The following is a 27,579-nucleotide window of genomic DNA, read 5'->3' on the forward strand; positions in this document are numbered from 1 at the left end:
GGTCCCAGAACAAAGCGCCCCTGAGCCCTAGATACGGAGGAACATGCAGGAGCTTCCCAGTATGTCAGGATTTCTAATGTCCAGACCAACTCTGTTGGAGAGGTTGGAGCCTTGGCCTGGAAGGTCTGAACATTCCTGAACTCTGGGCTCTGAATGTCATGGACATTGGGTCATATCTGCCACTCTATGGACATCCGTTTCCCAATTTTCCATTGAGAGTTGGGTTCAGAACTTCATAAGCCTGACCTCACAACAAAGGGGCCCAGCTCCCTCCACCCTGGGTGGGCACTGGACAGAGGTGCATGCCTGTGGTTCCAACTCTGGGCTCCTTTTCAGTCAAATACTGGCCAAAGGCTCATTTACCTGCTGAATGCTTACCATCTCCCCCATGCCTCTCCATGTCTGTGCATGATGTCACCAGCAGATCTTTTTCCAGAGCTCCCGAGGAAACCTGGGTGAAGCTAGAACCCCTACTTTGAGGAGACACCGCTGGGTTCATCTCAGGCTCTGTTGGGCTCAGTATCTTGTTCATTTATTTCTAAATACTTATTACCCTTCTGGAAAAAGCATGTGTGGGTATCACTGATTTCATAAAACAAACAAATAAGCAAACTAAACACCTCTCCCTATCAGCTGATTTGGGGCATATTTTATTAGCAAAGAGAGATATTTGCTAATATTGCTATAACATTCCCTAGTTGGAAACAGGTTTTGATTAAAAACAGACATTGGTTAAATATTCCTGCCATTTGCACAGATGCTTTACTCTGAAGGAGAAGATTATTAGTTGGCTGTGGTTAGGAATAAATAGAGTAGCCCCAGTGTCTACAGGGGTCTTAGTGGCTTCTCTTTCTATGATAATTTCACCTGCTCCCAAACTATCAGTGAGAAGGGAAACACCCATGGATCAACCCTATATTTGTGTGTGTGTGTGTGTGTGTGTGTGTGTGTGTGTGTGTGTGGTTTGTTTGTTATTGGTTTTCTACATCCCATTTCAGTGAACAGATTTCTCTACAGGAATTTTCTTGAAAGCCTTATTTAGAATTTGTGTTGCATTTGCTGACAAAAACCATTAGCTATATTAATTGGAATCAGTTAGAATATCCAGGATTACATATTCTAAGAGTTAAATGCCTTTGTGAACCCATCAGGGTCATTGAGAAAATCAGGAACATTTGCTGGTTCCTCTCTTGCTGGGACAAGCTTTTCTCCAAAGGGAGTTGTTAGAATTCCTATTCTCATTTTCTCTTAAGTCAGTAGGAAGTGATAGTGGAGGGGACTGAAGGGAAAGGAAGAAGGATGGAAAAGGGTGCAGAATAGAGTGGGGGAACTAGAGAAGGTGGAAGAATGGGGTGTTGGCAATTATTACCTTCAGAAGAGTTCAGAGACAGTCTATACAATTTCTAATTCCTGAATTGTTTTTAATGGAATTTATATGTGCTTCTGAAAATCTCCTGATTTCCAAATCAAGATATGCTTCCATTCATTCATTCAGTTTAATGTTAGACCTGGCATTTTCCTAATTTTTATTGCATGCCAAAAATTAATTTAGGCACACAAATAAAACTGCACTTTGGCCATTTTTTGGAGGATATTTTCTAATTAAATCTTCCCATTTCTGTAAAGCATGTGTAAGTAAAAGCTTCCTATCAGGAATATTAGTGAGGGCTGGGATCGGGCATCTCCTGGACTTGGAGGCACCACTTCCCATGTTAATTTTAGGTGTGTTTTGTTGTTGTTGTTTTGTAGTTGTGTGTATGTGTATGTGGTTTTTCTTTTCTTTCTGATATCTGCAGAATCGGAGCAAATTTTCTAGGATTGTTATATAATGTAGTTGGTCAACCTGTGTTGCTTATCGGTTGAGCTCCATGAGGCTCTCACCCCTCAAATCACATTCAAACCTCTGATGTGCCTCAGTTGATCTCCCTGCTGTCTCAAACAACCAGAGGGTCAGGGAACGGTTGACCAAACCTTATGGGTGCTCCCCCACCAGAACCAGTCACTTTAATTGCAATTGTGTTGACATTTTTCTTTGGGGCTCCTGCACATCATGAGCAATGACATCACATATCCACAGAGATTCTTACTCGCCTAAGAATACCTAATACTCAGACCTGAGGGAGAATATGACACTGTATTTTTGGAGCTGATTTAGTTCAACTCTAATTTAAATGATAATGTTTGGGTTTTTGTTTTGATTTTTTTTGCAATGATTCTCAGAAAGCAATTCCGATTGGAAAGCCACAGTTTAACAACAGCCACCAATTTTATTTTCCTACTGTCTTGTCTTAACCTAAGTTCCATCAACCCTTAATCTTAGTTCTATCTGGAATATTTAAAAATACAGCGCAAATAAATCTCACCCTCTACCACCAGCAAGGGAAAAGTCATGGATTTAAGATACAACTCACCCAGGTTCACCCAATGGGTGGGGAACCAGCAGTTCAATGGGTCCTTTGTTGAATCCTGACACCATGTCCACGGGTTGGTCCTGGGTGAGCTCTTTTGGAATCCTGACCCACTATGTCAAGGAAATGTCAAAGTATGAAACATTCAAACTTGTCAAGAATTTTGGTCGTTTTTTTAAGTCCCACTGTCAATAACTGGCAGGATGAAAATCTCAGCGGATTGAGATATTCTCTCTGGCAGTTTTGCACCTTATTTTATACATTACAATCAGAACAGGAGATGTATGGTGGTAACAGGAAACCCAGTGGTGATGCATTAGGGTTTCAGAGAAATCAAAGCGGCGAATTCTCTGTGACTGGATAAACAGTAAAAAGACACAGAGATACTTCTTTTACATGGTGGATATAGGATAGTTACAAGTCAACAATGAACTCAGTAAGAATGAGGGGATTTTTGGTCTCCGCAGAGCATTGCCTATGTGTTGAGGGGCCTGGAACTAGGGAAATTCCTTTGACATTCCAAATTATATGTTATTGTAGATGCCAAAAGGCAATAGACAGGCTCAGTGAAGGTTAAGATTGACCTTTGTCAGGGCAGATGCCAGCCTAGGACATGACTACCCACCATAAACTGCTTTTAGTTTAAAAGTTTTCATTTCAGAACATTCTTTTTGATAACTTTAGGTCTCTGAGTTTGCAAGAACACCACACAGGGCTTCCCTGAGCTAGTCAGTGAGCATGTGGTTCCTTTTCACACACACAGTTCTTGGATCACTTGTGCCCCACCTCCTTTCAACAGTCACTGAGTGCTTAGGGCAGTGGTCGACAAACTCATTAGTCAACAGAGCCAAATATAACAGCACAACGATTGAAATTTCTTTTGAGAGCCAAATTTTTTAAACTTAAATTATATAGGTAACTACATTGTTATTAACTTTATTAGGGTACTCCTAAGGCTTAGGAAGAGCCACAGTCAAGGGGCCAAAGAGCCGCATGTGGCTCGCGAGCCACAGTTTGCCAATCATGGACTTAGGGGATTGGTCCGAACTAAAGCCCCAACCCACCTGGCAGTTCATAAACTGCCCCTGAGGGAATGTCCCTCCTCTGTCCCTACAAAGGAAGAGAAACCATAACGCCAGAATGCAGCAGGACCTGTATGTTGTAAGCAGATGCAACTACCTTGCTGCCCACAGTCCTGGTCTCTACACCTCCCGCTCCCCCATCCCTGTGCCCAGGTTCAACACCAATGCCCAAGAACCTGTTTGCTACCCAGGAGTTGGACAGCCCCAGCCTCAGATTCGTGCCCAGGTTGTGCAACCTGACCTTAATGAAGATGGTGGTGTTCAAAGAGTTGGAGAAGGACCTCATCTCCATGGTGATCGCCATGAAGATGCAGTACTCCAACCTCATATCGATGGTGATCACTGTGAAGATGCAGGGCTCCAAGTACATCCTACGGGAGTATGCTGTTCCCCAGTGAACAACTGGAGACAGTCCTGGGGTTGACCTCACTGCAGGACCCCCACTTCCTCTGTGAGAAGGCAACAAGCTACAGGCCCTGTTGCACTGGAGGAAGTGCTTTAAGAACCAGACCATCTGGAGCTAGAAGACACTCCCTGAGGGCGCTATCCGCATGGCCAAGGTCAGGCAGCGAACCCTGAAGGGTGGACAAAGTGGCCGAGGAGGCTTCTGCTAAAGTGGCCGAGATCTGGATTGCTCCCTGTCCAACCAGCCCATCCACTGGGAGGACAGTGCCATACAGGACAGATGCAAGGCTAAGTCAAGGGTTAATTACTCCGAGGGGGTACATCAGAGCTTCTCCTCTGAGCAATAGGCCAGCAACTATGCCGCCTATGGACCGAACCTGGCTGAGAAGGGCATTGACATGGGGATGCTCAAGAAGTAGAGGCCATGGATATTAGGAAAGATGTGCATTACCAGGCCACAAAATATCAAGGAAAAAGTGGTGGCGTGGCTGGGAAAGTTCAAAGTGCTGGAGGAGGCTGTGGACTCGAGCAGGACACAGCAGAGCGTGTCCCAGAGTTGGAGTGGGACATGGACCTTCTATTTAACACACTGCGAAACCCCAGGCACAGTGGCCCAGACATGGAGGATGAGAACAGCACCCTCAGCTCCCACAAGCCCAAGCTCAGACTGTTCTTTGAAGGGTTGGCACACTCCAGCTCACAGACACAGACGGAAGCATCCACAGGGCCCGCAGCCAAGAGGAGCCTGCAATTATGGCCAAAGTGCCAGAAAACACATGAGCCCTCAGGCATCAAACAGCCCAGAGACAGTATTTCAGACTCGGCGGCCCACATCACCCCCTCCCCCAATGTCGCCTGAATGTGGGCCTCCTCCATTTCTAGCCAGTCCACTCACCGTGTGGACAGCGCCATGTAGGCCGGCCCAAGACCAAGTCTACAAATCACTACTCTAAAAAGGAGTATGAGAGCTTCTCTGAGCAGGAGGCCGGGGAAGATGCCGCCCATGGATAGGAACTGGATCAGGAAGCAGTGACTATTGAAAGTCACAACAAGGTCTATGACAAGCAGAAAGTAGTGGCTTGGCTGAGCAGGGCCTAAGTGTCAGAGGAGGCCCTGGACCGTGAGCAGGACCCTGCAGATCATGTCCCCAAGTAGAGGAGGCCCCGCACCTTCTGTCTAACATGCTGGAGAACCAGTGACAGTAGCCCCGACAGGGAAGAAGATGACAGCCTTCTCAGCACCACCAAACCCAAGCTCAGGCCACACTGCGAAGGCCTGTCACCTTTCAGTTCAGAAATGGACATGGGGAGCATCCATGGTGCCCAGAGCCAGGCGGAGCTTCCGAGTTTTAGCTGGTTCCGTTGAGGGCTAGTGTGTTGGCGCACGGAGTAAACGGTGCCGGGTTCAAATCTGGTCACGGGCACAACTGTGTTGATTACAGGCTTGATCCCCAGCCCTGGCCATGGCTATGCAGGTGGCAAGCAATCCATGTGTCTCTCTCACATCGATGCCTCTCTCCCTGTCTGTCTCTCCCCGTCCCTTCAAGTTTCTCTAAAAATTCAGTGGAAAAATAACCTCTGCTGAGGGTTAACAAAACAAACAAAGCAAAACAAAGGAGCCTCCTAGTCCAGCTGAAGTGCCCAAAAAGACCAAGCTCAGTCAGCAATAGCCAAGTGACAGTGTCTCCCACTTAGAGCCCCAGAGCATGCCCACCCAGGGGAGCACCCAGCACCGCCCACGGACAGCCCGGAGGCAGAGACCTCAGCCCTGGACATGCTCACCAAGAAGATGCTGCTCACTAGGCGCATCACCAAGACTGAGTCTCTCATGCCCTCCACCAAGGCCAAGGGGAAGCATCCCCGCCACCATGGCTGGGCAGGTTCCTGAAGGGGCGGCAGACGGCACAGCCATAGAACAAGTGAGCCAAGAGCCCAGACAATGAGCATGGCCAGACCCAGGGAGCCAGCTGCAGATCCCCAGGAAGACCACGTACTACCAGCTGAACCGCATACTCATCTCTGATGACCAGCTGCCAGAGAACATCATCCTGGTCAAACCTCTGATTGGCAGGAGCAGTTCCCCTCGGACACCCCGCAGGGGCACATGCTGCCTGTGCTGTGCATCTGCTTCATGGCTGACGTCCTGTGGCCTTCAGCTCCATCATCTGGTGGATACAGAGATACTGTAACGATAATTCCCAGCCCCTTAAGCCGCTGAAGATGCTGGTGGAAGGGGCACAGCACTACTTGAGCGCTGTGCTGCGGGTCTTCCTGGAGCTGCTGTCCTACAAGATGCTCGGCTGGCTGGGCGATGTGCACTTCCTGGTCGTCCCGCTGGGTTCCAACGTTGTGGCCAGGTACCTGGGCTCCATGCATTACTGCTACAACAGCTTCTCCCAGGACCTGGCCTGATGGGACCTGTTCCATAATCTGGAGGTTCAGAGCGCCATACAAGACACACTGGATATCGTGACGAGAATCACGCAGTACATCACGGGAACAACTGTTCCTCTCAGCTTCCCATCGAGGAAGCCCTGCTCTCCTACAAGCAGAAGACACCCAATGAGGATTCCTTATAGTTCATTCATTTCAGGGTGGCAGGTGAAAGTTGGGACAGTGCAACAGTCCTCAGACACGTCGGGAGACTCAGATGATGGACCCCCTTGGGCTGCAGCTTGCTTTTATCCTTCCCTTTGTCCCTACTTCTGTTCACCAATGATGCCTTGTCATCCCATTCATCTTGTCAGTGAGTGGGGTTTGTCCTCCCCCAGCCAGTGTGATGGCGCCAAGCTGATGGAGCGGCAGGTGGATTACTGGACGGCAGCCCAGCCCACAGACAGGAAGAAAGACTTGAAGAAGAAAGACCTGCCTACCGCCAACAACACCCCCACGTGCACCTTGAGTCTCTCCAGGTCAGCAGGCTGCCCAGCCGTGGCCAGGCCAAAGGAACACCCACCATGTGCATGACAGGACTCACCAAGGAGAAGAAAAAGAAGGTGTTGTTTTTGCCCAAGAAAACCAGGACAAGGGCATGGAGTCCAAAATCCAAAAGCCAGTGCTTGGGGGCATAAGCAAATTGGTCTGCAGGGCGAAGCAGCAGGAGAACATTCTGCGGGTCCTCATCAAAGGTGTGGTGTGGAATGAAGTTCTTCCAGCTGGCAGCCCAGGGTCCTTCCGCATCCAGCACTTCCCCATCTGCATCTCCAGACATTCTCACTGCACCTTCCAGCCCTGCCTGCGACCCTGCAGATGCCAAGCACAGGAGGGCCCACCTGCTTTTCTGTTCACCTTTCAGTTTAGTACAGAAACCCACCCTGGAAACACAAAGAGAAACCTTCTTAAGTACAAAAGTGCTCACTACCCGGAAGCTAATGTGCAGCCCCCACTGGGAGCCCCAACTGCTCTGCTGATTAACCAGAACTCTCTGGGGGTCAGGCGGGCAGTGCTGAGCTGGAGAATCATGGAAGGTGAGTTTTGGCCTCAGGACCCCTAACACTCCCAGCGAGAAGGGTTCTCCCTTCTCCACCTGCCCTTCCTGGAAGCCAGGACTCTGCCTCCACAGGACTCAGAGCTGGTGGTCAGATGCCAAGGACTGGCCTCCCATTGCGGGCATCCTGAGCAGAACATGGAGTGCAGTCAGCCCAGCCCTGGGCCCCAGCTGCCAACCCGCCAAGTGGCCCCACACCATCCACTCGTGCTTTCCTAAAAAAATAGGTGTGTGGTGCAGCCCCCCAGGCACACCGGCTAGACACACTGGTGCAGTACCAGCTGCCGGCCTTCCTGAGCAGGGCCTATGCTTTCGCCCTCATCTCTCTGTGTTATGACAGAACATGTGTTCCACCCAACAGGTGTGGGTCCAACTATGTACCAGGTGAGCACCTGTCCCTGCACAGCACAGTGGTCACGCGGCCCCCTGCTTGCTGGGTGTCTTCAGGGCACTTCATGTCTCTGAGTGCTTGTGCCTCTACCACAGGGTGAACCTAGGGCAGTGATGGCGAAACTTTTGAGCTCTACATGTCAGCATTTTGAAAAACCCTAACTTAACTCTGGTGCCGTGCCACATATAGAAATTTTCGGATATTTGCAACCATAGTAAAACAAAGAGTTATATTTTTTAAACTTTTTTTAATATATTTTATTGATTTTCCACAGAGAAGAAGGGAGAAGGATATAGAGTCAGAAACATTGATGAGAGAGAAACATCGATCAGCTGCCTGCTGCACATGTGGGGATGTGCCCGCAACCCAGGCACATGCCCCCGATCAGAATCGAACCCGGGACCCCTCAGTCCACAGGCCGATGCTCCATCCACTGAGCCAAACCGGCTTTGGCAAGAGTTATATTTTTGATATTTATTTTATATACTTAAATGCCATGTTACAAAGAAAAATCAACCAATGAGTTTGCATGCCACCTCTGACACACGTGTCACAGGTTCACCATCACTGACCTAGGGTCAAGCTCACAGGTTTATTGTAGAAACTCAGCGGGGTCCTCCCTGGAAAGTGCTCTCTGGGTGCCTGGACAGTGGAGAGGTCTGCTGCACGGGCTGTGGTTGAGCTCATTGGCCATTTTCTCTGCCTCGTGACAAAGCCTCAGCCTCATTTGATTCTCCACAAGGCCTTGGGCTAAGCTCTTTTCTCCTTAGATGCAGATTGGAGATTCTATGAGGGGTCGGTGTCCTGGGTGAAGCCAGAACCAAAAATCCCAGAAGTGAGCCATGTGGCCCCATGCTCATTTTATTCTTGACTAAAAGATTACAGGAAAAGAGTGGAAAAAATCTAAAATATTAGTGTCAGCACTGTGTAGTGGATGAGGGTAGAGGAATGATACAAAGGAGGGCATATTAAAGAGCATGTCTTGCTGAGGAAAATATAGATATGTGTAATAAATCACAGGGATACGTTTAAGTGCATGTACTTTAAGTTATGGGAAAGCACCTTGTCTTGCAAAATAGAATTCATTACTTTTAAACCTGCCATCTGAAATAGGACCTATGAAATGGGAAGCAATAAAGGATTTTTTAAAATAAGAAAATTTGACAAATGGAAGTTATTGTTTGCTTTGTTAGACATATTATATCAGACTAACAGATAATACCCAGTCTTTTAAACAAAATAAATCATTACCACATACTATGCCACATAGGAAGTCTCAATAAATTCCAAAGAAGATATATATGTTTTTTTCTCCATTGATATGTTCATGAACCATCATGCTTCATGCCTATATATTCTCTAACCCTAATGCACTAAGGTAAGAAGTTAATAATAAAGAATAGCTTTAAAATCACCAAATATCTGGACAGTTTAGAAAATACAGCAGAAGCTGAAGTGAAGTCTATTCTATACAAACCCTGAGTTCAAAGGAAATAATGAGTGAAATTATGGAATACTCCCAACTAAAAAACAATAAAGAAAAGCTGCATATCAAAAGCAGCCATCAAAGCCAGAGTTTTTGTTTTAAATAGACTTTTAAGGAAAGCATTACAGCTGGGAAGAGAGATTGAAGTATCCAAATAGAAAATTACAGAGAGCAACAGAGTGACTTAGAAGAAACAAGGAAAGGGGGAAACATAATGGCAGAAATCAGTAAAACAAAGAATTTGAAAAGCCTTCAACAAACCAGAAAACTGCTTCTAAAAATACTGGTAAAACAAACAGATTTCTAGCCAGACTGACCAAGAAACAGAGAAAAACGCTGTGCGCATATAGCTAACCAGTTAGGCAAAACGGACCAATACCTGGGAGGAAACAAACTATACAACCTTCCTCAAGAGAAAGTGATGCCCTGACTAGTCTATGAAAGAAGTTGAATTTGTAGTTAAAGCATCTAAGGAAGGGCATCCAGGCCCAGGTGGTTCACTGGAGAATTGAACAGAATAAATGAACAGACACTTCACTGAAGAGGCTATAACATGTCGCATGAGCACTGGAAAAGTTCAACATCATAAGCCATTAGGAAAAGGTTATTTAGACCACAAGGAGACTAACTGAAACAAAAGACTGTGATGACACTCGATGCTGGGGAGGATGTGGAAAAACTCACTCATACAGTGCTGGTGGGAATGTAGACTATTACAGCCACTGGGGAAAGTACTTTGGTTGTTTCTTATGAAATTCAACATGCAACCACCACACACCCCAGCAATTGCTCTCTGGGGCATTTATGCCAGAGAAATAGAATCTTTCATCCACTCAGAAACCTGAGCACAAATGTTTATGGGAGCTTTATCTTAAAACCTGCAAGTGATCTCTGAAATCCCTTGTTGCGAGTAATAGATACATTTTATAAGAAATGTCTGTCACATAAAAATGGGTTGTGTATATGAAAAGGGAATTTCATAAAGGGAAACCCAAAACGTTAACAAGGTATGAAGAGGTATTCAATTGCACTTGTAGTAAGATATGCAGAGATGTTGAATTGTACTTGTAGTCATAGAAGTAATGAGGCCCTCTTTACACCGATCTGCAAGACAAATTAGAGTGTGATGATGGGTAATGTTGGTGAGGCTATGGGACAAATGGGAACATCATGGGCTATGATGGGAGTGTAAACTAGTACAGGCACCCAGGAGGGCCATCTAGAAGTACTTAGCAAAATGAAATATGCTCTTATATATTTGAATATTCATATATATAATTTTGCTAAGTCCGAAGAGCAAAAGAATCACCATAGGCCTCTCATTCTCAATCTTGAACTGATCATTTTTTTTTCTTTATTGAATAAGATATTACAAATGTGTCATTACCCCACCAATATCACCTTATCCCCCCAATCCTGCCCTCCCCCTCTCCCTTCCCCCATGTTGTCCACATCCATCACCTATGCTGATATGCATTCATACAAGTCCTTTGGTTGATCTTTCCCCCTCACCTCACCCCCCCCCCATTCCCCCCGCCTTCCTGCTGAGTTTTGAGCATCTGAAAGATGCTTCCCTGTCCATGGCCATAACACCCTCAAAGCGCCCAATCTCCTCTGATCACTTTTTGAATAACATTTCTTTGGCTGGGATACAGTGGGGAGAGCAGGCCTTCTGTGTCAAAATATAACCCCTCAGAGTCTAAGAGCATGAATCTGGTTCTTCTGATCAGCATCACTGGGTGGGAATGGACCACAGGAAATATTGGCTAGAATAGATAGCAAAGAGACACCTGGAATAAGTGGGTTCCCAAAACTTGTCCTGTCAATTCCACCTAAAGGACATTAGCCTTTTTTATGAGTATTTTCCCACTGACATAAATATCCTTACGCGATGTTAATTGCATTGTATATGAACAGCATGGCTAACAAATTCCTGTGACATGATGAAATGTGGCAAAGTGCTGTGATGGAGCCTAAACAGAGAAAATGGATCATCTGTGTACTTTCTTCTGCTATCATCTGAAAGTAAAACGATAGTATAGGGAAAACAAAAAGACAGAAGTATCACTCAAGGTGTACATAGGGCCACGTGAATATTTTCTGTAATTTTTAAAGTGTGACTATTCAGGATTAAATGTAAAAGGATAAAATCTATGTAGAATAAATTGTGATCACCTGTGTTCCTATTAAATCTTAAATTCTGCCATTGCCTGTGTGTCTTTAAATAGAACATTAGGGTGACAGTTGGGAGACCTTTGAACTCCTGATTCCATCCCAGTTTTCCTCCCCAGAGGTACCTACTATCATCCACTTGGTGCTTGTCCCTAAGTAGGTTTCTATAATTTTACTCAAAAGTTGTGTACACACAAGTTAATTTAGAGTTGTTTTTGCATTTTTGAAATTTGATTTCAATAGCATCATTCAGAATGTACCCTGACACTTTCTTTTCCACACAAATCATGCTTTGAGATTTGTCCACATTGCCACACATACTGCAGTCCATTAGTTTTACCGCTTTACTAGGCATTTACTATGATAACTTTCTTCTCCTGTTGAAGGACATTTAGCTTATTTCTAGTTTTCCACCGTCATAAACAATGCTGACATGGACTTTCTTGTATCCTTCATGGGCACATGAATGTAGCTTCTCTGGAGTATGTTGCTAAGAATGAATTTCTAGCAGAAAGGCCCTGCACACCTTAGGTTTTACTAGTGGATGCAACTTCACTGGCTGGTTCAGCCATCCCCCCTCCCAGCTGCTGTGGATGTTGGCTGCTCATGGCTCCTGATGGCCCTTCCCCTGTCCTCAGCGGGTAGGTGCTCCCAGTCCACTACCCTGGGAGGTCAGTAATGACTGGTACTGGGTAGATAAGCCTGGCTCCTTACCTAAAATGGGAATCACTCAATGGGTACAATTCCTCTTCCAGATCCCCTCTCAAGACCAGGCTGAACGTAATGTGCTGAGTCCACATGTCTGCTCACCTCCCTCCATCTTCTTTTTCTGAGGTCATTCCTTCACTAAACTCTGTCCCACTTCCCAGGAGTCACTGCTGCCAGGGAACCTGGCCCAGGATGACTAATATTGCCTAAGTCTCTCCAGAAGGGCTGCACCAATGTTCACAGTTAGGAGAGGCTTGAAGGCTGAGAAAGAGAAAGCCCATCCTAGAGATGAGGTGGGGGAGGGGGAGAAGGCAAAGGTGCTGAGATGAAAGAAAGAGTTTTGTGAATTCAGCAAACAGAATGAAAGCCAGTGTGGCTGAAGTGTGGGGAGCAGAAGAAAGAGAAGGACACTGGTTGAGGTTGGAGATGTATGTAGGAGCGCCGACAAGGAGACCTCATAGGCTGGTTTCCAATTTTTTTTTTTTCTAATTGTAAATGGATGTTTTTGAAATGCTTTAAGCAGAAAGTGATAGGGTTCAATTTAGACTAAGAAAATTTGTGTGTAGAGAGAATGTTTTGGTAAAAAAGATAAAACAAGCAGGGATTTGAGTATTTACACAGCAAGGAGAGTGGACCATAAAAATTAGTGTAAAAATAGACAGTGAGAAACACAATGGGACTTTTAACACAACACTTCCTGTGTCTATCAAACACACAGACATACAAAGACATAAATTCTTTAAGCATACATGCCAATTTTGAAGTGGCTACTATGTGGAGGGAAAGGAAGGGAATGGAGATTAGCGGTAATAAGAGTCAATAAAACCTGGAAGTTGTCTTGCAAGGAATGGTGGTGAGGAGGTGGGATGAATTGAAGCATGTTATTTACGGAGCCCTGGACCAAGAAAACAAAAATCAAAACAACAGCTACCACCCACCTCCCTACCCATTATTTCCCTTCGCCCTGTGGAGACCCACATCTGCGATGGGGAACAGGTTTTCAGGGAGACCTTCCAAATAATCCAACTTTTACCTACTCAGCGGGTGGAACTGAATGGCAGAGGCCTTCCTAGTGATTAATGCAGCATCTGAGTCAAGGAACCTGGAGGGAAGAGGAAGCCGAACCTCCCTGGAGCCTCATTAGTAAGGACACAGATGGGAGCCCTGAGGCAGTCTCATGCCTGACCTGGTGGGGGGCTCCTGATGCTCCCTCTCAGCCTAGTTCCACATTTCCCTGGGGCTCCATGGTGCCAGGTCTTATCTCTGGCATCAGAGATAATCCAGGTTAACATGTCTTGTTATTTCCCCTTTGCACAAGTTTATGACCTGGTGCCAGGAGATCTGGGGACCAAACTTCCACCATGTCTGGTCGCTCTGTACCTAGGTGCCCAGGGCAGGAGTAGACACCCATTAGGTATCAATAAACGCCTGTGGATCAAAAGTGATCGCTTGAAGCCTTCCTTGATTGGGGGCAAGGACCTTGGGATTTCCCTCCACATTTTTCTTCAAGTGCCCAGAGAAGCACAGGGCATGCTCTGCAAATGCATTTGTCAGTTGGTGTTCAAAGAGTTGTTGAGGTGGTTCCTTTGGTTGCCTGTCTGGCCCTGAGAGACAAATTCTCAATGGATAGAATAGAGTGGATGCTGGCTTTATCCAATGGCCTGCTTCTCTGAGGTGCTCTAGAGCAGTGGTTCTCAACCTTCCTAAAGCCGCAACCCTTTAATACAGTTCCTCATATTGTGGTGACCCACAATTTCATTGCTACAAATTGAACATAATTAAAGCATACTGATTAATCACAAAAACAATATGTAATTATATATATTTTTTACGATGGTCTTAGGCGACCCCTGTGAAAGGGCTGTTCGACCCCCAAAGGGGTCGCGACCTACAGGTTGAGAACCGCTGCTCTAGAGCCATATTCTCAGACACTGTTCAGGGAGATCCAACACCCAATGTTACTTACTGAGCAAGCTCATTGCTGGGTATTATTTTCTTACTGATTCGTATCTGAATGATCAGCTTGGGGGAAGCCAATCCTTCCTGGAGGCTTAGCCACATGATCTCCCCTTAGGCAGACAGTACTCATGTCTTCTGGGCCCCAAGACCTTGCCTGAGCCCTTGGGACCTTCAAAGGAAAGAGTAATTCTTACCCAGGAGCAGTCCTGGATCTCAGTCCACTGACAAACAGACAGAAGTCAAATCACCTCAGATTCCATCACCCAGAGACAATCACATGCAACATATTAGTATATTTGTTCCTAGTATTATCCTGTGAATGTTGACATAGTTTCCATCTTGTCATTCTTATCTCACAAGAAATGCCTGTTGCCTGTAAACATGCGGCATAATATTTCATCTGTTTCAGTACCATCATGTGCTTAAGTATTGCCTAAATGGGTCTTTATGCTCTTTTTGTTTTTAAAATACATACATAATGCTGTGATGGATATCTTTCTTTATAAAATGTATAGCATTTTGAATGATTTATGAGGATCTCTATCAGTGGAAATAGAATTATAGAATCAAATTATATGAACAATGATTCTTTTAATATCTTGTCAATTAAAAATAAAATCCTGATCACAATAATTTAGTAATGGACTTGCATGTTTTTCTGGTAACATACAGGCACACATATAGGTAATTAAAAATAGGATCACACAAACTTGTGCTTTTAATTTAAACTTCATCATAGAAAATTCATGTCTAAATTAAGATAACATGACTCCTTTTTACAACTGCACAAGTATTTCATTATGTATGCAAAATATTGTCTTTTACTCTGTTGTCTATTGATAGATGTTGCAGTAATGCCAAAATTTTATGATGACAGTGTTGTCATAAATTTACTAGTATTCATATATTTCAACGTTTACACTGTTTCTTGAATTCCTATAAAATAAGTTCAAATTGGAGTTGTGTCAAAAAGATTGAATATTTTTATATGTATGGTTGCTCTAAATCAGGGGTCCTCAAACTTTTTAAACAGGGGGCCAGTTGAAGGTCCCTCAGACCGTTGGGGGGCCGGACTATAGTTTAAAAAAAAACTATGGACAAATTCCTATGCACACAGCAGCGGCAAAAAACACCCGCTTGCCGAATAAACGTTTTCGGCGGGCCGCATGTGGCCCACGGGCCGTAGTTTGAAGACCCCTGCTCTCAATTATTCTCTAATAAGCTTGTCCCAATAAAATGTTTCCCTAAAATGTATGAGTGGCCATTTTTTCACACTCTTTCCAGTACTCAACTTTTCCTATTGCTCATCTGTAAATGAAATTATTTTTTCCTGAACTTGTCAAAGGAAAGTGTGGTTAAAGTTGTTTCCCTGGCTTCATAATTTAAAAGCTCCCCACTTTGTTGCTTTGACGCAGCATTCAAAGTGTGGTAACATTTTCTGACCTCCTGTCCTGGTTTTCACTCCCCAATTTTACCTTTACTGTGACTTTCCTTTGCCCTGTTTCCCTGTCTTACTCAATTACATTCTATTATCAGTAGCGCCTCCTCTTCCAAATTCATACCAGCATCCAAGACTTATGCATCTAAATACCTTCCTGCCCTCTCTCCTGCTCACCACTCAGGAGTACAAACACTTCCCCATATTAACCCTTTATGGGCCCTCCTGGAGGTCCCCTAGTCTAAAATGAAGTGTCATCTTTGATTTTACCCTACCTTGTATCTCCAGGACCCAGTCCACCATTGACATGTCATGATTTCATCTCCAAGTGGAGTCAGTTCTTTTTCTACTTTTCCTGCTCTTGTCCTAGTTCAGGCCACCCTCCCCCTCTGCTGGCCCTCTGCTCTCTCTGCTTCTGATCTTGTCCTGTCTTCCACCTGTTCTCCTCCCTGCAACCAGAGTGATCCATTCAACTTAAAACCAGCCATCCCACCCTACCTGCTTAAGACACTTTAATGACTTCTCATTGTCCTTAAAACATAAAACAGAATGACTCACTGGCTTGTTGTGTCCCATGGACCTCCCAACCTCAACTAGTGTCTCTCACAGCCTCACTCACAAAACACCAGCACTGACTTCCTTTCAGTCCTTGAGACACACTTTTGTGTCTTTGCAGATGTTCTTCCTTCTCTTTGCAAAGCTCTTTTCCCAACTCTCTGAGTATCAGACACTCTCAGCTGTCTGACTCAGCTTAAAGTCTCTCAGAGAAAACCTCCCTGACCATCTAATCCAAGACGTTGCCTTTTTCTCTCCCCCCAGCCCGCCCTGCCATGACTCTCTATTCCAGATTACTGATTCCTTGCAGCATTTATGGGTTTGTGGTTATTTTGTCCTGTCTGCTTGCTTTGAGGAGCTCTCTCCTATGCTGGTTTACAAACTCCATGAGGGGAAGCAACCCAGCACCTGGCCCAATCCCACCATCATAGATAATTATATTCTTAAGATAAATTTCTAGAACTAGAATTTAATCTAAAGCATGTCCTTTTTGTTACTTTATTTTTTAAAGTCACAAAACGACAATGTTGAATGTACATTTTTCTCCTTTTTGGTGTGTGTGGAAAAATACCCAGTAATATGGAGACAGTATTTTTAAAGAATAACAGAGAGTGAGAGAGGAGAGGGGGAGAGAGAGAAGTGACTGTGTAGCACACTTCCAAGACTTTCAAGAAATGTAAAATTAAATTTACAATAAACTGGAAGAACAAATATAAGCAGTTTGGTATTTGCTTCTGTGACTAATCTTATCATAATGATTTCTCGCATAAAAGCAAAGAGTTTCTTGGTCTCATGTATCTGCAATAATTGTCTGTATCATTTATGATTCTTATCCTTGCATCTTGGAGAGATACCCTTCTCAATATTTGTGATTTAGCTCCAAGAAGTTCCTTTTGCTATTTCCTTAAGATATTAATCTTCTCCCAGACCGGTTTGGCTCAGTGGATAGAGCGTCGGTCTGCGGACTGAAAGGTCCCAGGTTCGATTCCGGTCAAGGGCATGTACCTTGGTTGCTGGCACATCCCCAGTAGGAGGTGTGCAGGAGGCAGCTGGTCGATGTTTCTCTCTCATCGATGTTTCTAACTCTCTATCCCTCTCCCTTCCTCTGTAAAATATCGGTAAAATATATTTTTTAAAAAATGATATTAATTTTTTAAAAACAACAACTTGTTTATCTTCACCTTGAATTACCAGTAAGGAGTGCTGTGAGAATTAAAGCTGTTTCCCAGATCAGATTGGCAGGGCTGCATGAACCTGACAGTTTCCATGAACTTGGGGAATGCAAGTTGAAACTACCTCCCTGGAGGACACTCTGGCAATATGTATAACAATGAAGTGTGCTTCCCTTTGAATGTACCTAGAAATCTGTCCAAAAGTGATGTGCAAACACATTTACTGATCCATTGTCTGAATAGGAAAGACAGAAAGAAAGCTAAATATCATCATCACAATATTGATTAAAAATATATATGATGCAATCCCAAAATGTAATAGCATGCAGCCATTAAAAATGATGAAAATGTTTAGAGTATGTTCACCAGCACATTGAGTGAATAAAAATAATTTAGTAAGAAAACAAAAATTGGAAGAATTTTGTTAAAAAACCTGGGTGATTTTTACTTCCTTTACATTTTATATTTAATGATATTACAAAAATTCAACAAAATCCAAATAGTAGAAAATAAACATATGTGGATACAAATTTAATATGGAAGTTAATGCAACAGATATCAAAATATAAAGGAAGTTTGGCACATACATAAAAACAGCTGTGGACCAACTTAATAATAAATGTGACTAAGAGGACTAAACATGAGTATATCTACTTCCTTAGCTTATACTGGAACACAAGTATGGTTTAATATTAGGAGAGCTTTAAAAGCTCTACGCCTATGCTCTACCCCTATGTTCACTGCAGCATTATTTACAATAGCCAAGATACGGAAGTAACCTAAGTGCCCATCAACAGATGACTGGATAAAGATGATGTGGTGCATATGTACAATGGAATCTTACTGGTCCATAAATAACAAGGAAATATTACCATTTGCAACAACATGGGTGGGTCTAGAACAGTGGTTCTCAACCATGGCTGTGCATTAGAATCACCTGGGAATCTTTTTAAAATCCTGATTTCTGGGCCTCATCCCCAGAAATTCTGTTTCTTTGTTATGGGGTGGGGCCATTCATCCTTCTCCTTGGCCTTATTCTAAGTGTCTGGCTCAGTATGGAATGGCTTGTCTGGTGCCACAACTAAAGAAATCTACATTACTCCCTTCTCACATGCCTGCCCCCTCCTTAGATCCCTCCCTATCAGTGAAACAGAGTCAAACCTCACTTCTCTAGTATCTCCAATATACAACAATGCTGTTCTAGACCATGATGTTGAAGGAAAAAGTGTACCAGTTGTGGCATAAAACTTCACATCTTGAGCTGACCATCCTTTCAATACTTTAACAATATTCAATAGTCTGCCATGTAAAAAGGAAATCAAATTCTTTATTATACACTGCCAGCACGAACAAAACACCCTGTTCCTCATGACTGCGACCACCATCATCCATCTCACCCCCCCCCCAAAAAAAATACAAACATAAATTCAGTTTCAGACTTGCAGTTTCTTCATTCATCCTTGTGTTTGGAGTCTTATTCCATATCTCTACTAGTCTACAATATCGTCTTATTAAGTTTCGCTATCTTGAGGCAACAGACACTACTCAAAGGGTCCTGGCCTCTACATATACTCTTTAGGTTAATTAGGAGCCACTCATTTCAGCTCTGGTTGCCCAAAATCAGTGGTTGCCATGTTGTGGCTTGACATGACAAAGCCTCAGCTTGACCATCCAGGAGGGGCGGTGGTGGCAGAGGATGCAGAAATCTCACTCTGGTTATAGAACAGAGACCTTTACTTATCTCCTAAATTTTTTCCCAAACTGTCCTCTCTCTCTCTCATTTCCTCTAGTTCCATTACAGTCCAGCATATGGCAAGGAGGTGGTGTTTCCTCTAAGACAATTCCCATACTCCCCCGTCATTTCAGTGGTCCATTCCACTATGTTCAGTTGCTACCATTTCCTAGGATTTTGAGTGTTGTTTTAATGGATGTTTTATTTTATTTTATTTATTGTTTTTATTGCTTAAAGTATTACAAAGGGCAATACATATGTGTCCTGTTTCCCCCCTGCCTTTGACTGTCCCCTAGCCTCCCCTATCTGCCAGTGTCTTATGTCCATTGGTTATGCTTATATGCATTCATACTAGTCCTGAGGTTGATCTATTACCCCCCTCCCTCCTGACCTCCAACCCTCCCTGGCCTTCCCGCTGCAGTTTGACAATCTGTTCGAGGCAGCTCTGCCTCTGTATCTATTATTGTTCAAAGGTTTATAATGGTCTCTATTATCCATGAATGAGTGAGATCATGTGGTATTTTTCCTTCATTGACTAGCTTATTTCACTTAGCATTACTCTCTCTAGTTCCATCCATGCCGTTGCAAATGGTAAGAGTTCCTTCCTTTTTAGAGCAGCATAGTATTCCATCATGTAGATGTACCACAGTTTTCCAATCCATTCATCTATTGATGGGCACTTAGGCTGTTTCCAGATCTTAGCTATGGTGAATTGTGCTGCTATGAACATAGGGGTGCATATATCCTTTCTGATTGGTGTTTCTGGTTTCTTAGGATATATTCCTAGAAGTGGGATCACAGGGATAAATGGCAGTTCCATTTTCAGTTTTTTGAGGAAACTCCATATCCCCTTCCATAGTGGCTGCACGAGTCTGCATTCCCACTAACAGTGCACAAGTGTTCCTTGTTCTCCACATCCTCTCCAGCACTTGTCATTTGTTGATTTGTTGATGATAGCCAGTCTGACAGGTGTGAGATGGTACCTCATTGTTGTTTTGATTTGCATCTCTCGGATGATTAGTGACTTTGAGCATGTTTTCATATGTCTCTTGGCTTTCTGAATGTCCTCTTTTGAAAGATGTCTATCTAAGTTCTTTGTCCATTTTTTGATTGTACTGTTTAACTTCCTTTTTTTAAGTTGTATGAGTTCCCTATGAATTTTGGAGATTAGGCCCTTATCAGATATGACATTGGCAAATATGTTTTCCCACACAGTGGGTTTTCTCCTTGTTTTGTTGATGGTTTCTTTTGCTGTGCAGAAGCTTTTTATTTTGATATAGTCCCATTTGTTCATTTTTTTCTATAGTTTCAAGTGCCCTAGGAGTTGTATCAGTGAAGAAATTGCTTCGGTACATGTCTGAGATTTTGTTGCCTTTGGATTTTGCTGGTATTTGTATGGTTTCCCATTGTATATTTAAGTCCTTTATCCATTTTGAGTTTATTTTTTGTGTATGGTGTAAGTTCATGGTCTGGTTTCATTTTCTTGCATGTATCTGTCCAATTTTCCCAACACCATTTATTGAATAGGCTATCTTGGCCCCATTGTATGTTCTTGCCTTCTTTGTCAAATATTAATTGAGCATATTGGTTCGGGCTGATTTCTGGGCTCTCTATTCTATTCCATTGATCTATATGCCTGTTCTTGTGCCAGTACCAGGCAGTTTTGAGAACAGGGGCTTTGTAATATAGCTTGATATCTGGTATTGAGATCCCACCTACTTCTTTCTTTTTCAGAATCGCTGCAGCTATTCAGGGTCTTTTTTTTTATTCCAGATGAATTTTTGGAGAGTTCGTTCTAGATATGTGAAGTATGCCGTTGATATTTTAATGGGAAGTGCGTTGAATTTATAGATTGCTTTGGGTAGTATGGACATTTTAATGATGTTGATTCTACCAATGCATGAACATGGTATGTTCTCCCATCTGTTTATGTCTTCCTCTATATCTTTTGTCAATGTCCTGTAGTTTTCTGAGTCGAGGTCTTTTACCTCTTCAGTTAAGTTTATTCCTAGGTAGCTTAATTTTTTTGGTGCGATGGTAAATGGGATTGTTTTTATAATCTCTCGTTCTGAAAGTTCACTATTGATGTATAGAAATGCCTCAGATTTCTTGGGGTTAATTTTGTATCCTGCTACATTGCCAAATTCATGTATTAAGTCTAGTAGCTCTTTGATGGAGTCTCTAGGGTTTTGTATGTATCATATCATGTCGTCTGCAAATAAGGACAGTTTTACTTCCTCTTTTCCAATTTGGATGCCTTTTATTTCTTCTTCTTGCCGAATTGCAATGGCTAACACTTCCAGTACTATGTTGAACAGGAGTGGTGAGGGGGGCATCCCTGTCTTGTTCCTGTTCTTAGGGCAAATGGTGTTAGTTTTTGTCCATTGAGTATGATGTTGGCTATGGGCCTGTCATATATGGCTTTTATTATGTTGAGGTATGATCCTTCTACTCCCACCTTACTGAGAGTTGTTATCAAAAATGGGTGTTGAATTTTGTCAAATGCTTTTTCTGCATCAATTGATATGACCATGTGGTTTTTTTCTATCAATTTGTTTATGTGATGTATCACGTTTATTGATTTGCAGATATTGTACCATCCTTGCATCCCTGGGATAAATCCTACTTGGCCATGGTGTATGATCTTTCTGATGTACTGCTGGATCCGATTTGCTAAGATTTTGGTGAGGATTTTGGCATCTATGTTCATAAGGGATATTGGCCTGTAATTCTCTTTCATTGTGTTGTCTTTACCTGGATTTGGTATTAGGGTGATGCTGGCTTCATAGAATGAGCTTGGAAGTGTTCTTTCCTCTTGAATTTTTTGTAGTAGTCTGTGGAGGACAGGTTTTAGATCTTCCTTGAATGTTTGGTAAAACTCCCCTGTGAAGCTGTCTGGTCCTGGGCTTTTGTTTGATGGAAGCTTTGTGATGACTGCTTCAATTTCTTCCATACTTATTGGCCTGTTGAGATTATTACCTTCTTCCTGATTGAGTTTTGGAATGTTGTATTTTTCTAGGTATTTGTCCATTTCCTCCAGGCCCTCTGGTTTGTTGGAGTAGAGCTGTCCCTAGTATTTTTTAACAATCATTTGTATTTCTGTGGGGTCTGTTGTTATTTCGCCTCTATCATTTCTGATTTTGTTTATTTGGGTCCTCTCTCTTTGCTTCTTGGTGAGTCTGGCTAGAGGTTTGTCAATCTTGTTTATCCTTTCAAAGAACCAGCTCTTGGCTTCATTGATTTTCTGTATTGCTTTTTTGGTCTCTATGTCATTGTCATTTATTCCTGCTCTAGTCTTTATTATCTCCTTCCTTCTGCTCACTCTGGGGTTTTCTTGTTGCTCTCTTTCTAATTCTTTGAGTTGTAGAGTTAGATGATTTACTACCATTTTTTCTTGTTTTTTGAGATAGTTCTGTAGAGCTATAATCTTCCCTCTCAGGACTGCTTTCATTGTGTCCCATAGGTTTGGGATTGTTGTGTTTTCATTGTCATTAGTTTCCAGGATGTTTTTAATTTCTTCTTTGATCTCCTTGGTAACCCAATCAATATTTAATAACATGCTATTCAGCTTCCAGGTGTTTGTGTATTTTGGGTAATTTTTATTGTAGTTTAATTCTAATACTATGCCATCATGGTCTGAGAAGATGCTTGTTATGATTTCAATCTTCTTGAATTTGGGGATACTTTGCTTGTGACCCAATATATGGCCTCTTTTTGAATATGTCATATGAGCACTTGAGTAGAATGTAAATTCGGTGGCTTTGGGTTGAAGTGTTCTGAAGATGTCTATTAAGTCCATGTGATCTAGTGAGTCATTTAGAATTGCTGTATCTTTGCTGATTGTTTGTCTAGAGGACTTATCCAGTGCTGTCAGTGGTGTATTAAAGTCCCCTACTATGATTGTATTGTTGTCGATCTCTCCTTTGATATCTTCCAGGAGTTTTTTTATGAATTTGGGTGCTCCTGCATTGGGTGCATATATGTTTACCAGGGTTATATCTTGTTGTTGTATTGATCCCTTTAGTATTATGAAGTGGCCTTCCTTATCTCTTGTTATGGCCTTCACTTTGAGGTCTATTTTGTCCGATATAAGTATTGCTACCCCAGCTTTCTTTTCCTTTCCATTTGCCTGAAAAATATTTTTCCATCCCTTCACTTTCAGTCTGTGTGAGTCCCTTCTAATGAGGTGGGTCTCTTGTAGACAGCAGATGTATGGGTCATGTTTTTTTATCCATTCAGCCACTTGACGTCTTTTGGTTGGAGCATTTAGTCCATTTACGTTTAAAGTTGTTATTGAAAGGTACTTGTTTGCAGCCATTTCTTTTTTTGTGTGGGTGTTTTCTTTCTCAGCTTTGCATTTCTTCTTTTTAGACCAGTCCCTTTAGCATTCCTTGCATTGCTGGCTTGGTGGTGATAAACTCCCTTAGCCTTTTTTTGTCTGTGAAGCTTCTTATTTCCCTTTCAAGTTTGAATGATAGCCTTGCTGGATAGAGTATTCTTGGATTCAGTCCTTTGCTTTGCATCACTTTGTAAATTTTCGTCCATTCTTCTCTGGCCTGATGTGCTTCTGTTGAGAAATCATTTGATAATCTAATGGGAGATCCCTTGTATGTAACTTTTCATCTCTCTCTTGCAGCCTGTAAGATTCTCTCTTTGTCCTGAACATTTGCCATGGTAATTATGATGTATCTTGGTGGGGGTCCTTTAGGGTTCACCTTATTTGGGACTCTCTGGGCTTGTGTGACTTTTTTCTTCCCCACCTCAGGGAAGTTTTCTGATATTATTTCTTTGAATAGGTTTTCTAATCCTTGTTCCTCTTTCTGTTGTTCTGGCACCCCTGTTATTCATGTGTTGTTTCATTTCATGTTGTCCCTAAGCTCCCTTAGGCTCTCCTATTGTCTTTTAATTTTTTTCTCCAATTGCAGTACATTTTGAGTGTGTTTTGCTTCCTTGTCTTCTAATTCACTAATTCGGTCCTCCGCTTCTCCTAGTCTACTGTTGAAACTTTCAATGGTGTTTTTTATTGCAGCTATATCACTCTTCATTTCTTCTTGGGTCTTACTTAAGTTGTTGATTTTTTCATCTGTTTCTTCTAGCTTCCTCCATATGTTATTGACTTTTTCATCTGTTTCTTCTTGCTTCTTGCATAGGTAGTTGACTTTTTCATCTTTTTCTTCTAGCTTCTTGCAGAGGTTGTTGATGTTTTCCTCCATCCGGTATATGCACTCTAGGACCCTTATTCTGAATTCTTTTTCTGTCATGTTGCATGCCTCTGTATTACTTAGCTGCTTTTCTGGAGAGTCCTCCTTCTCTTTCCTTTGGCGGTTTCTTTGTCTACCCATGATTGATCTCACTGACAGATCTAGACGTTGAGTCATTCAGTGGCTGCTCCCTGGGTGGCAGTGGTTCCTTGGGCTGTGGTTGCTCCTCGGGCAGTTGTGGTAGCAGCTGCTCCTCTGTTGGCAGCAGCTCCTCTGGTGGGTGCTGTTCACAGCTGTGGTGGCTCTTCTGGCTGGTGTGGGGAGGCTTCACGTACAGCTGCTGTTCCTCAGCAGAGGGTGTGGTGCTCATGAGGCTGCTGTTTCTTGGATCTGCTGCGTTGATTTAAAGGCACAAAATACAACACAACAAGGCACCATGTACTAGGCACTAAACACAAATATATTCACGATATTAATAACCCCCCAAAATGGTGACCACCTGCATAAAGAGAATTATGGGACAAGGAAGAAAGGAGAGAAAAAGATAAAAGAGAAAAAAGAAAAGAAAAGAAAAGTAGGGAAGAAAGAAAAAAAAAGTAGTGAAAAATGAAATTGATAAAAACAAGGGGGAAATAAAAGAGAAAAAAAAAGAGAGTAAAAAAAAAAGAGCGAAAAGAGAGAATGAAGTACATGAGGGGAAGAGGCTATGTATATGAGGAGAAAACTCCTATATAACAACCACTAATCCCAACAAACTCCAGCAACAGCTCCCTGGAGATGAATGCAACCTTGAATCAACCAATAGTATCTAGAAAGGCAAGGGAAAACAGAAGCATAAAAATAACCAGGGGGGAGGGGTTGGAGCGAGGGTAAAAACCAGCAGAAAAAAAGAAAAAGAAAAAGAAAAACAGCCTCACAACCAGTCCTAAACACACACACACACACACACACACACACAAACAAACAACAACAACAACAACAAAAAAACCAATATACTCAACAATCAAGCAAACAGCAGCAAAACAATAGAAAGATAAAAGAAGAAAAAAATTGGATAGTGAAGAAAGATAAGGGATATGTGTATAAGGTTTTAGAGCAATGAATTGGAAATAGGATATATAAGTAGGGTGAAATTTTGACAGGAGGTAAACAGAAGGAATAGGGAAAATCTAGAGCAGGAGTAGGGTAAGAGAAACAGGACAACAAAAGGAGAAAAGTGAGGGAAAGGGCTTTAGCATAGAGGTAAAATTGAGGTAGGGAAAATTGATGCTAGAGAAATCATGAAACAGAATACAGAACACTAATCCCAAAATAAAATAAAGAGAAAATAAAATGGCACTTTGAAAAATGGTAAAATGGTAGCAGTAATAATACTGGTTAAAAAATAAAAATGTAGTAATTTAAAGGGTAAAATCAGGTGATGGGAAAACAAAGGAAAAAAATGGTTTCATAGTTAAAATGTGAAAAAATAAAAAATAAAAAAGAAGAAAAACAAATTGCAGTAGTGAAGGTCCTTCGGTTCTTCTACTCGTCAGTCTGGCTTGCCTTAGTCCTGTCAGGAATTCAGGAGAGTGTTGAATTTCTCTGTGATACACTGTTCCTCCCTGTTGTAAACCACAGTCCGCATTTTAAAGCAGGCCATATTTGACTCCCAGACTGCCTTAATTTTTATTTAGCTAAGAGTCAGTTTGTGGCTCAGCCTCTGGGTGGCAGTGTTTTTGGGTTGGCCACTGAGGCTAAAGGGTCTCTCTGTCCCATAGCTTGGGTTTATCGTCTCTATTACACTTAAAACTGGTGTGGGGAAGTCTACTGGCCAGAGCTGGTTCCTTAATAGTTACCCACTCTGTGTTGTTGCTGGGATTGAAAATCTGGATGTTTTATTTTAGAATAGTTTCAGATTTACATAAAAATTGTGAAGATAATAACCATGTACACCATACCCAATTTCCCTTATTACTAATATCTTACTTATGTTTAGGGCAAATGCAACATGAAGTGAATCATCAGTGAAACAGAGTGAAACCTCACTTCTCTAGTATCTCCAATATGCAGCAATGCTGTTCTAGACCAAGTAGATAAAGGAAAAACTGTACCATGGTGGCATAAAATTTCCCATCTTGAGCAGACAATCCTGTCAAGAGTTTAACAATATTCAATACTCTACCATGTAAAAAGGAAATCAAATTCACTATTATACACTGCCAGCACTAACACCACACGCTGTTCCTCATGACTGCGACCACCACCATCCATCCCACTCCCCGAATCCAGACCTAAATTAAACATCAGCTTCTTTTCTTCCTTGCTTACTGGAGGTTGTTGTCTTGCTTACTGGAGGTTTTGCCCTTCCTGTAGTAAAATACAATTATCTGATTCTTTCTGTCTTTCTCCCTCTTGTGTACATTCAGCTTAAAGTCCAAAGTTACCGTTGGCACTATCTTGGTTATGTAGTTTGGAAACAAGTTAATCACAGAAAGACATTGGTTTTGGGGAAAATTTTGGAAAATGTTTAGGAAATGTGCTTGTAAATGGATGACAGTGGATTGAATGAGGAAGTGTCTGTGGCCAAAAAGCACAAGGCCAGAATCTTGGGAGAGGAATTATTGGGGAAGGGGTAGTTTTGAATAAGGTATTCTGACGTTATCCACTTCTTCGTCGTGCAGTTGAGAAACTGACTTCTAATTCACTTTAGGACTTGCACTTTCTTCATCCATCCTTGAGTTTGGAGTCTTATTCCTTATCTCCACTAGTCTAAAATATCTTCTTAGTAAGTTTGGCTATCTTGATGCAACGGACACTGCTCAAAGGGTCCAGGCCTCTATATAAACTCTCTAGGTGAATGAGGAGCCACTCACTTCAGCTTTGGTTGCCCAAAATCAGTGGTTTCCATGGTGTGGTTTGACATCACAAAGCCTCAGCTTCACCATCCAGGAGGGGCGGGGGTGTAAGAGGATGAAGAAATCTCAGACACTCTGGTCATAGAACAGAGACCTTCCTCTTCACTCCTAAAATTTTAACCAAACTGACCTCTCTCTCTCATTTCCTCCAGTTCCATCATAGTCCATCATATTGTAGGGAGGTGGTGTTTCCTCTAAGACAATTCCCATATTCCCCCGTCATTTCAGTGGTCCCTTCCATTATGATTAGTTGCTACCATTTCCTAGGATTTTGAGTGTTGTTTTAATGGATGTTTCATTTTTGAATACTTCCAGATTTATAGAAAAATTGTGAAGATAATAACCATGTACACCATAACCAATTTCCCTTATTCCTAATATCTTACTTATGTATGGGGCAAATGTAACATGCTGTGAATCATCAGTGAAACTGTTAGAGGGAAACCTCACTTCTATAGTATCTCCAATATCCAGCAATGCTGTTCTA

The 27,579-nt window shown here is 42.6% G+C and overlaps 1 protein-coding gene and 1 pseudogene across 2 annotated transcripts in view; one reads left to right on the top strand and one right to left on the bottom strand.

Annotated features, from left to right (window-relative positions):
- LOC308532617 (phosphofurin acidic cluster sorting protein 2-like) overlaps positions 1-27,579 on the bottom strand; it is a gene marked incomplete at both ends in the record, with an annotated part of 57,067 nt that overhangs the window by 14,709 nt on the left and 14,779 nt on the right. The window lies entirely within an intron of this gene.
- On the top strand, positions 4,464-6,473 carry LOC308532555 (phosphofurin acidic cluster sorting protein 2-like; annotated as a pseudogene). The gene is made up of 3 exons: positions 4,464-4,576; positions 5,590-5,774; positions 5,831-6,473. The product of its transcript is annotated as a phosphofurin acidic cluster sorting protein 2-like (transcript).

This window comes from Myotis nattereri (genome assembly GCF_964212035.1).
Source record: "Myotis nattereri genome assembly, chromosome: 16".
In the NCBI taxonomy this organism is placed as follows: Eukaryota; Metazoa; Chordata; class Mammalia; order Chiroptera; family Vespertilionidae; genus Myotis; species Myotis nattereri.